The sequence below is a fragment of the Silurus aristotelis genome, assembly GCF_946808225.1.
Source record: "Silurus aristotelis genome assembly, chromosome: 1".
Lineage (NCBI taxonomy): Eukaryota > Metazoa > Chordata > Actinopteri > Siluriformes > Siluridae > Silurus > Silurus aristotelis.
The window spans coordinates 27,067,428-27,080,007 of NC_139574.1; positions in this window are offsets into that span (position 1 = coordinate 27,067,428).

Below are 12,580 nucleotides of genomic sequence, written 5' to 3' on the forward strand. Positions count from 1 at the left end.
TGGCTTTTTTTCTTTACTTCAACACCATGTAACTCATATTAAAAGTAGGCCAAACAAGTTTTTCACAAAAGACAAATAAATAAAGCAATCTTTTGAACAGGTCTCTTTAATTAACAAATATATTTACAGTTTAATGTCACAAAAGCAAACAAACTATTACATTTAAAAAGAGAATTAAAATTTTTTACTTGCCAATACTGGGGCTTGAACCCACAACCTTGTGGGGACCTGTTAGTCAGTTAACCACCAGCTTAACCTACTGAGCTACCATTTCTGGCTTGTTCAAGCAGTCAATAAGCCTAATAAACCAACATAGCTCCTTTTCCATACTTCAACACCATGAAACTCATTAAAAGTAGGCCAAACAAGTCTTTCAACAAAGACAAATAAATAAAGCAATCTTTTGAACAGGTCTCTTTAATTAACAAATAGATTTACAGTTTAATGTCACAAAAGCAAACAAACTATTAAATTTCAAAAGAGAAATAAAATGTTTAATTGCCAATACTTGGGCTTAAACCCACAACCTTGTGCGGACCTGTTAGTCAGTTAACCACCAGCTTAACCCACTGAGCTACCATTTCTGACGTGTTCAAGCAGTCAATAAGCCTAATAAACCAACATGGCTTTTTTCTTTACTTCAACACCATGTAACTCATACTAAAAGTTGGCCAAACAAGTTTTTCACAAAAGACAAATAAATAAAGCAATCTTTTGAACAGGTCTCTTTAATTAACAAATAGATTTACAGTTTAATGTAACAAAAGCAAACAAACTATTACATTTAAAAATTTTTACTTGCCAATACTGGGGCTTGAACCCACAACTTTGTGCGGACCTGTTAGTAAGTTAACCACGAGCTTAACCCACTGAGCTACCATTTCTGACTTGTTAAAGCAGTCAATAAGCCTAATAAACCAACATGGCTTTGTTTCTTTACTTCAACACCATGTAACTCATATTAAAAGTAGGCCAAACAAGTTTTTCACAAAAGACAAATAAATAAAGCAATCTTTAGAACAGGTCTCTTTAATTAACAAATAGATTTACAGTTTAATGTCACAAAAGCAAACAATTACATTTAAAAAGAGAATTAAATTTTTTTACTTGCCAATACTGGGGCTTGAACCCACAACCTTGTGGGGACCTGTTAGTCAGTTAACCACCAGCTTAACCTACTGCGCTACCATTTCTGACTTGTTCAAGCAGTCAATAAGCCTAATAAACCAGCATAGCTTCTTTTCCATACCTTAACACCATGAAACTCATTAAAAGTAGGCCAAACAAGTCTTTCAACAAAGACAAATAAATAAAGCAATCTTTTGAACAGGTCTCTTTAATTAACAAATAGATTTACAGTTTAATGTCACAAAAGCAAACAAACTATTACATTTAAAAAAAATAATTAAAATTTTTTACTTGCCAATACTGGGGCTTGAACCCACAACCTTGTGGGGACCTGTTAGTCAGTTAACCACCAGCTTAACCTACTGCGCTACCATTTCTGACTTGTTCAAGCAGTCAATAAGCCTAATAAACCAACATAGCTTCTTTTCCATACCTTAACACCATGAAACTCATTAAAAATAGGCCAAACAAGTTTTTCACAAAAGACAAATAAATAAAGCAATCTTTTGAACAGGTCTCTTTAATAAACAAATTGATTTACAGTTTAATGTCACAAAAGAAAACAAACTATTAGATTTTAAAAGAGAAATACAATATTTAATGGCCAATACTGGAACCCACAACCTTGTGCAGACCTGTTAGTCAGTTAACCACCAGCTTAACCCACTGAGCTACCACTTCTGACTTTTGCAAGCAGTCAATAAGCCTAATGAACCAACATAGCTTCTTTTCCATACTTCAACACCATGAAACTCATTAAAAGTAGGCCAATCAAGTCTTTCAACAAAGACAAAGAAAAAAAGCAATCTTTTGAACAGGTCTCTTTAATTAACAAATAGATTTACAGTTTAATGTCACAAAAGCAAACAAACTATTACATTTAAAAAGAGAATAAAATTTTTTTACTTGCCAATACTGGGGCTTGAACCCACAACCTTTTGGGGACCTGATAGTCAGTTAACCACCAGCTTAACCTACTGAGCTAACATTTCTGACTTCTTCAAGCAGTCAATAAGCCTAATAAACCAACATGGCTTTTTTCTATACTTTAACACCATGTAACTCATATTAAAAGTAGGCCAAACAAGTTTTTCACAAAAGACAAATAAATAAAGCAATCTTTTGAACAGGTCTCTTTAATAAACAAATTGATTTACAGTTTAATGTCACAAAAGAAAACAAACTATTAGATTTCAAAAGAGAAATAAAATGTTTAATGGCCAATACTGGGGCTTGAACCCACAACCTTGTGCGGACCTGTTAGTCAGTTAACCACCAGCTTAACCCACTGAGCTACCATTTCTGACTTGCTCAAGCAGTCAATAAGCCTAATAAACCAACATGGCTTTTTTTCTTTACTTCAACACCATGTAACTCATATTAAAAGTAGGCCAAACAAGTTTTTCACAAAAGACAAATAAATAAAGCAATCTTTTGAACAGGTCTCTTTAATTAACAAATATATTTACAGTTTAATGTCACAAAAGCAAACAAACTATTACATTTAAAAAGAGAATTAAAATTTTTTACTTGCCAATACTGGGGCTTGAACCCACAACCTTGTGGGGACCTGTTAGTCAGTTAACCACCAGCTTAACCTACTGAGCTACCATTTCTGGCTTGTTCAAGCAGTCAATAAGCCTAATAAACCAACATAGCTCCTTTTCCATACTTCAACTCATTAAAAGTAGGCCAAACAAGTCTTTCAACAAAGACAAATAAATAAAGCAATCTTTTGAACAGGTCTCTTTAATTAACAAATAGATTTACAGTTTAATGTCACAAAAGCAAACAAACTATTAAATTTCAAAAGAGAAATAAAATGTTTAATTGCCAATACTTGGGCTTAAACCCACAACCTTGTGCGGACCTGTTAGTCAGTTAACCACCAGCTTAACCCACTGAGCTACCATTTCTGACGTGTTCAAGCAGTCAATAAGCCTAATAAACCAACATGGCTTTTTTCTTTACTTCAACACCATGTAACTCATACTAAAAGTTGGCCAAACAAGTTTTTCACAAAAGACAAATAAATAAAGCAATCTTTTGAACAGGTCTCTTTAATTAACAAATAGATTTACAGTTTAATGTAACAAAAGCAAACAAACTATTACATTTAAAAATTTTTACTTGCCAATACTGGGGCTTGAACCCACAACTTTGTGCGGACCTGTTAGTCAGTTAACCACCAGCTTAACCCACTGAGCTACCATTTCTGACTTGTTCAAGCAGTCAATAAGCCTAATAAACCAACATGGCTTTGTTTCTTTACTTCAACACCATGTAACTCATATTAAAAGTAGGCCAAACAAGTTTTTCACAAAAGACAAATAAATAAAGCAATCTTTTGAACAGGTCTCTTTAATTAACAAATAGATTTACAGTTTAATGTCACAAAAGCAAACAAACTATTACATTTAAAAAGAGAATTAAAATTTTTTACTTGCCAATACTGGGGCTTGAACCAACAACCTTTTGGGGACCTGTTAGTCAGTTAACCACCAGCTTAACCTACTGCGCTACCATTTCTGACTTGTTCAAGCAGTCAATAAGCCTAATAAACCAGCATAGCTTCTTTTCCATACCTTAACACCATGAAACTCATTAAAAGTAGGCCAAACAAGTCTTTCAACAAAGACAAATAAATAAAGCAATCTTTTGAACAGGTCTCTTTAATTAACAAATAGATTTACAGTTTAATGTCACAAAAGCAAACAAACTATTGCATTTAAGAAAGTTATTAACATTTTTAACTTGCCAATACTGGGGCTTGAACCCACAACCTTGTGGGGACCTGTTAGTCAGTTAACCACCAGCTTAACCCACTGAGCTACCACTTCTGACTTTTGCAAGCAGTCAATAAGCCTAATGAACCAACATAGCTTCTTTTCCATACTTCAACACCATGAAACTCATTAAAAGTAGGCCAATCAAGTCTTTCAACAAAGACAAAGAAAAAAAGCAATCTTTTGAACAGGTCTCTTTAATTAACAAATAGATTTACAGTTTAATGTCACAAAAGCAAACAAACTATTACATTTAAAAAGAGAATTAAATTTTTTTACTTGCCAATACTGGGGCTTGAACCCACAACCTTGTGGGGACCTGATAGTCAGTTAACCACCAGCTTAACCTACTGAGCTAACATTTCTGACTTCATCAAGCAGTCAATAAGCCTAATAAACCAACATGGCTTTTTTCTATACTTTAACACCATGTAACTCATATTAAAAGTAGGCCAAACAAGTTTTTCACAAAAGACAAATAAATAAAGCAATCTTTTGAACAGGTCTCTTTAATAAACAAATTGATTTACAGTTTAATGTCACAAAAGAAAACAAACTATTAGATTTCAAAATGAGAAATAAAATGTTTAATGGCCAATACTGGGGCTTGAAACCACAACCTTGTGCGGACCTGTTAGTCAGTTAACCAGCAGCTTCACTCACTGAGCTACCATTTCTGACTTGTTCAAGCAGTCAATAAGCCTAATAAACCAACATGGCTTTTTTTCTTTACTTCAACACCATGTAACTCATATTAAAAGTAGGCCAAACAAGTTTTTCACAAAAAACAAATAAATAAAGCAATATTTTGAACAGGTCTCTTTAATAAACAAATTGATTTACAGTTTAATGTCACAAAAGAAAACAAACTATTAGATTTCAAAAGAGAAATAAAAAGTTTAATGGCCAATACTGGGGCTTGAACCCACAACCTTGTGGGGACCTGTTAGTCAGTTAACCACCAGCTTAACCTACTGAGCTACCATTTCTGACTTGTTCAAGCAGTCAATAAGCCTAATAAACCAACATAGCTCCTTTTCCATACTTCAACACCATGAAACTCATTAAAAGTAGGCCAAACAAGTCTTTCAACAAAGACTAATAAATAAAGCAATCTTTTGAACAGGTCTCTTTAATTAACAAATAGATTTACAGTTTAATGTCACAAAAGCAAACAAACTATTAAATTTCAAAAGAGAAATAAAATGTTTAATTGCCAATACTTGGGCTTAAACCCACAACCTTGTGCGGACCTGTTAGTCAGTTAACCACCAGCTTAACCCACTGAGCTACCATTTCTGACGTGTTCAAGCAGTCAATAAGCCTAATAAACCAACATGGCTTTTTTCTTTACTTCAACACCATGTAACTCATATTAAAAGTAGGCCAAACAAGTTTTTCACAAAAGACAAATAAATAAAGCAATCTTTTGAACAGGTCTCTTTAATTAACAAATAGATTTACAGTTTAATGTAACAAAAGCAAACAAACTATTACATTTAAAAATTTTTACTTGCCAATACTGGGGCTTGAACCCACAACTTTGTGCGGACCTGTTAGTCAGGTAACCACGAGCTTAACCCACTGAGCTACCATTTCTGACTTGTTCAAGCAGTCAATAAGCCTAATAAACCAACATGGCTTTGTTTCTTTACTTCAACACCATGTAACTCATATTAAAAGTAGGCCAAACAAGTTTTTCACAAAAGACAAATAAATAAAGCAATCTTTTGAACAGGTCTCTTTAATTAACAAATAGATTTACAGTTTAATGTCACAAAAGCAAACAAACTATTGCATTTAAGAAAGTTATTAACATTTTTAACTTGCCAATACTGGGGCTTGAACCCACAACCTTGTGGGGACCTGTTAGTCAGTTAACCACCAGCTTAACCCACTGAGCTACCACTTCTGACTTTTGCAAGCAGTCAATAAGCCTAATGAACCAACATAGCTTCTTTTCCATACTTCAACACCATGAAACTCATTAAAAGTAGGCCAATCAAGTCTTTCAACAAAGACAAAGAAAAAAAGCAATCTTTTGAACAGGTCTCTTTAATTAACAAATAGATTTACAGTTTAATGTCACAAAAGCAAACAAACTATTACATTTAAAAAGAGAATTAAATTTTTTTACTTGCCAATACTGGGGCTTGAACCCACAACCTTGTGGGGACCTGATAGTCAGTTAACCACCAGCTTAACCTACTGAGCTAACATTTCTGACTTCATCAAGCAGTCAATAAGCCTAATAAACCAACATGGCTTTTTTCTATACTTTAACACCATGTAACTCATATTAAAAGTAGGCCAAACAAGTTTTTCACAAAAGACAAATAAATAAAGCAATCTTTTGAACAGGTCTCTTTAATAAACAAATTGATTTACAGTTTAATGTCACAAAAGAAAACAAACTATTAGATTTCAAAATGAGAAATAAAATGTTTAATGGCCAATACTGGGGCTTGAAACCACAACCTTGTGCGGACCTGTTAGTCAGTTAACCAGCAGCTTCACTCACTGAGCTACCATTTCTGACTTGTTCAAGCAGTCAATAAGCCTAATAAACCAACATGGCTTTTTTTCTTTACTTCAACACCATGTAACTCATATTAAAAGTAGGCCAAACAAGTTTTTCACAAAAAACAAATAAATAAAGCAATATTTTGAACAGGTCTCTTTAATAAACAAATTGATTTACAGTTTAATGTCACAAAAGAAAACAAACTATTAGATTTCAAAAGAGAAATAAAAAGTTTAATGGCCAATACTGGGGCTTGAACCCACAACCTTGTGGGGACCTGTTAGTCAGTTAACCACCAGCTTAACCTACTGAGCTACCATTTCTGACTTGTTCAAGCAGTCAATAAGCCTAATAAACCAACATAGCTCCTTTTCCATACTTCAACACCATGAAACTCATTAAAAGTAGGCCAAACAAGTCTTTCAACAAAGACTAATAAATAAAGCAATCTTTTGAACAGGTCTCTTTAATTAACAAATAGATTTACAGTTTAATGTCACAAAAGCAAACAAACTATTAAATTTCAAAAGAGAAATAAAATGTTTAATTGCCAATACTTGGGCTTAAACCCACAACCTTGTGCGGACCTGTTAGTCAGTTAACCACCAGCTTAACCCACTGAGCTACCATTTCTGACGTGTTCAAGCAGTCAATAAGCCTAATAAACCAACATGGCTTTTTTCTTTACTTCAACACCATGTAACTCATATTAAAAGTAGGCCAAACAAGTTTTTCACAAAAGACAAATAAATAAAGCAATCTTTTGAACAGGTCTCTTTAATTAACAAATAGATTTACAGTTTAATGTAACAAAAGCAAACAAACTATTACATTTAAAAATTTTTACTTGCCAATACTGGGGCTTGAACCCACAACTTTGTGCGGACCTGTTAGTCAGGTAACCACGAGCTTAACCCACTGAGCTACCATTTCTGACTTGTTCAAGCAGTCAATAAGCCTAATAAACCAACATGGCTTTGTTTCTTTACTTCAACACCATGTAACTCATATTAAAAGTAGGCCAAACAAGTTTTTCACAAAAGACAAATAAATAAAGCAATCTTTTGAACAGGTCTCTTTAATTAACAAATAGATTTACAGTTTAATGTCACAAAAGCAAACAAACTATTACATTTAAAAAGAGAATTAAAATTTTTTACTTGCCAATACTGGGGCTTGAACACACAACCTTGTGGGGACCTGTTAGTCAGTTAACCACCAGCTTAACCTACTGCGCTACCATTTCTGACTTGTTCAAGCAGTCAATAAGCCTAATAAACCAACATAGCTTCTTTTCCATACCTTAACACCATGAAACTCATTAAAAGTAGGCCAAACAAGTCTTTCAACAAAGACAAATAAATAAAGCAATCTTTTGAACAGGTCTCTTTAATTAACAAATAGATTTACAGTTTAATGTCACAAAAGCAAACAAACTATTACATTTAAAAAAAATAATTACAATTTTTTACTTGCCAATACTGGGGCTTGAACCCACAACCTTGTGGGGACCTGTTAGTCAGTTAACCTACTGCGCTACCATTTCTGACTTGTTCAAGCAGTCAATAAGCCTAATAAACCAACATAGCTTCTTTTCCATACCTTAACACCATGAAACTCATTAAAAATAGGCCAAACAAGTTTTTCACAAAAGACAAATAAATAAAGCAATCTTTTGAACAGGTCTCTTTAATAAACAAATTGATTTACAGTTTAATGTCACAAAAGAAAACAAACTATTAGATTTTAAAAGAGAAATAAAATATTTAATGGCCAATACTGAGGCTGGAACCCACAACCTTGTGCAGACCTGTTAGTCAGTTAACCACCAGCTTAAACCACTGAGCTACCACTTCTGACTTTTGCAAGCAGTCAATAAGCCTAATGAACCAACATAGCTTCTTTTCCATACTTCAACACCATGAAACTCATTAAAAGTAGGCCAAACAAGTTTTTCACAAAAGACAAATAAATAAAGCAATCATTTGAACAGGTCTCTTTAATTAACAAATAGATTTACAGTTTAATGTCACAAAAGCAAACAAACTATTACATTTAAAAAGAGAATTACATTTTTTTACTTGCCAATAATGGGGCTTGAACCCACAACTTTGTGGGGACCTGATAGTCAGTTAACCACCAGCTTAACCTACTGAGCTAACATTTCTGACTTCTTCAAGCAGCCAATAAGCCTAATAAACCAACATGGCTTTTTTCTATACTTTAACACCATGTAACTCATATTAAAAATAGGCCAAACAAGTTTTTCACAAAAGACAAATAAATAAAGCAATCTTTTGAACAGGTCTCTTTAATAAACAAATTGATTTACAGTTTAATGTCACAAAAGAAAACAAACTATTAGATTTCAAAAGAGAAATAAAATGTTTAATGGCCAATACTGGGGCTTGAACCCACAACCTTGTGCGGACCTGTTAGTCAGTTAACCACCAGCTTAACCCACTGAGCTACCATTTCTGACTTGCTCAAGCAGTCGATAAGCCTAATAAACCAACATGGCTTTTTTTCTTTACTTCAACACCATGTAACTCATATTAAAAGTAGGCCAAACAAGTTTTTCACAAAAGACAAATAAATAAAGCAATATTTTGAACAGGTCTCTTTAATTAACAAATAGATTTACAGTTTAATGTCACAAAAGCAAACAAACTATTACATTTAAAAAGAGAATTAAAATGTTTTACTTGCCAATACTGGGGCTTGAACACACAACCTTGTGGGGACCTGTTAGTCAGTTAACCACCAGCTTAACCTACTGAGCTACCATTTCTGACGTATTCAAGCAGTCAATAAGCCTAATAAACCAACATAGCTTCTTTTCCATACTTCAACACCATGAAACTCATTAAAAGTAGGCCAAACAAGTATTTCAACAAAGACAAATAAATAAAGCAATCTTTTGAATAGGTCTCTTTAATTAACAAATAGATTTACAGTTTAATGTCTCCAAAAGCAAACAAACTATTACATTTAAAAAAATAATTAACATTTTTTACTTGCCAATACTAGGGCTTGAACCCACAACCTTGTGGGGACCTGTTAGTCAGTTAACCACCAGCTTAACCAACTGAGCTACCACTTCTGACTTTTGCAAGCAGTCAGTAAGCCTAATGAACCAACATAGCTTCTTTTCCATACTTCAACACCATGAAACTCATTAAAAGTAGGCCAATCAAGTCTTTCAACAAAGACAAAGAAAAAAAGCAATCTTTTGAACAGGTCTCTTTAATTAACAAATAGATTTACAGTTTAATGTCACAAAAGCAAACAAACTATTACATTTAAAAAGAGAATAAAAATTTTTTACTTGCCAATACTGGGGCTTGAACCCACAACCTTGTGGGGACCTGATAGTCAGTTAACCACCAGCTTAACCTACTGAGCTAACATTTCTGACTTCTTCAAGCAGTCAATAAGCCTAATAAACCAACATGGCTTTTTTCTATACTTTAACACCATGTAACTCATATTAAAAGTAGGCCAAACAAGTTTTTCACAAAAGACAAATAAATAAAGCAATCTTTTGAACAGGTCTCTTTAATAAACAAATTGATTTACAGTTTAATGTCACAAAAGAAAACAAACTATTAGATTTCAAAAGAGAAATAAAATGTTTAATGGCCAATACTGGGGCTTGAACCCACAACCTTGTGGGGACCTGTTAGTCAGTTAACCACCAGCTTAACCCACTGAGCTACCACTTCTGACTTTTGCAAGCAGTCAATAAGCCTAATGAACCAACATAGCTTCTTTTCCATACTTCAACACCATGAAACTCATTAAAAGTAGGCCAATCAAGTCTTTCAACAAAGACAAAGAAAAAAAGCAATCTTTTGAACAGGTCTCTTTAATTAACAAATAGATTTACAGTTTAATGTCACAAAAGCAAACAAACTATTACATTTAAAAAGAGAATTAAAATTTTTTACTTGCCAATACTGGGGCTTGAAACCACAACCTTGTGGGGGACCTGATAGTCAGTTAACCACCAGCTTAACCTACTGAGCTAACATTTCTGACTTCATCAAGCAGTCAATAAGCCTAATAAACCAACATGGCTTTTTTCTATACTTTAACACCATGTAACTCATATTAAAAGTAGGCCAAACAAGTTTTTCACAAAAGACAAATAAATAAAGCAATCTTTTGAACAGGTCTCTTTAATAAACAAATTGATTTACAGTTTAATGTCACAAAAGAAAACAAACTATTAGATTTCAAAATGAGAAATAAGATGTTTAATGGCCAATACTGGGGCTTGAACCCACAACCTTGTGCGGACCTGTTAGTCAGTTAACCACCAGCTTAACCCACTGAGCTACCATTTCTGACTTGCTCAAGCAGTCAATAAGCCTAATAAACCAACATGGCTTTTTTTCTTTACTTCAACACCATGTAACTCATATTAAAAGTAGGCCAAACAAGTTTTTCACAAAAGACAAATAAATAAAGCAATATTTTGAACAGGTCTCTTTAATAAACAAATTGATTTACAGTTTAATGTCACAAAAGAAAACAAACTATTAGATTTCAAAAGAGAAATAAAATGTTTAATGGCCAATACTGGGGCTTGAACCCACAACCTTGTGGGGACCTGTTAGTCAGTTAACCACCAGCTTAACCTACTGAGCTACCATTTCTGACTTGTTCAAGCAGTCAATAAGCCTAATAAACCAACATAGCTCCTTTTCCATACTTCAACACCATGAAACTCATTAAAAGTAGGCCAAACAAGTCTTTCAACAAAGACAAATAAATAAAGCAATCTTTTGAACAGGTCTCTTTAATTAACAAATAGATTTACAGTTTAATGTCACAAAAGCAAACAAACTATTAAATTTCAAAAGAGAAATAAAATGTTTAATTGCCAATACTTGGGCTTAAACCCACAACCTTGTGCGGACCTGTTAGTCAGTTAACCACCAGCTTAACCCACTGAGCTACCATTTCTGACGTGTTCAAGCAGTCAATAAGCCTAATAAACCAACATGGCTTTTTTCTTTACTTCAACACCATGTAACTCATACTAAAAGTTGGCCAAACAAGTTTTTCACAAAAGACAAATAAATAAAGCAATCTTTTGAACAGGTCTCTTTAATTAACAAATAGATTTACAGTTTAATGTAACAAAAGCAAACAAACTATTACATTTAAAAATTTTTACTTGCCAATACTGGGGCTTGAACCCACAACTTTGTGCGGACCTGTTAGTCAGTTAACCACCAGCTTAACCCACTGAGCTACCATTTCTGACTTGTTCAAGCAGTCAATAAGCCTAATAAACCAACATGGCTTTGTTTCTTTACTTCAACACCATGTAACTCATATTAAAAGTAGGCCAAACAAGTTTTTCACAAAAGACAAATAAATAAAGCAATCTTTTGAACAGGTCTCTTTAATTAACAAATAGATTTACAGTTTAATGTCACAAAAGCAAACAAACTATTACATTTAAAAAGAGAATTAAAATTTTTTACTTGCCAATACTGGGGCTTGAACCCACAACCTTGTGGGGACCTGTTAGTCAGTTAACCACCAGCTTAACCTACTGCGCTACCATTTCTGACTTGTTCAAGCAGTCAATAAGCCTAATAAACCAACATAGCTTCTTGTCCATACCTTAACACCATGAAACTCATTAAAAGTAGGCCAAACAAGTCTTTCAACAAAGACAAATAAATAAAGCAATCTTTTGAACAGGTCTCTTTAATTAACAAATAGATTTACAGTTTAATGTCACAAAAGCAAACAAACTATTACATTTAAAAAAAATAATTAAAATTTTTTACTTGCCAATACTGGGGCTTGAACCCACAACCTTGTGGGGACCTGTTAGTCAGTTAACCTACTGCGCTACCATTTCTGACTTGTTCAAGCAGTCAATAAGCCTAATAAACCAACATAGCTTCTTTTCCATACCTTAACACCATGAAACTCATTAAAAATAGGCCAAACAAGTTTTTCACAAAAGACAAATAAATAAAGCAATCTTTTGAACAGGTCTCTTTAATAAACAAATTGATTTACAGTTTAATGTCACAAAAGAAAACAAACTATTAGATTTTAAAAGAGAAATAAAATATTTAATGGCCAATACTGGGGCTGGAACCCACAACCTTGT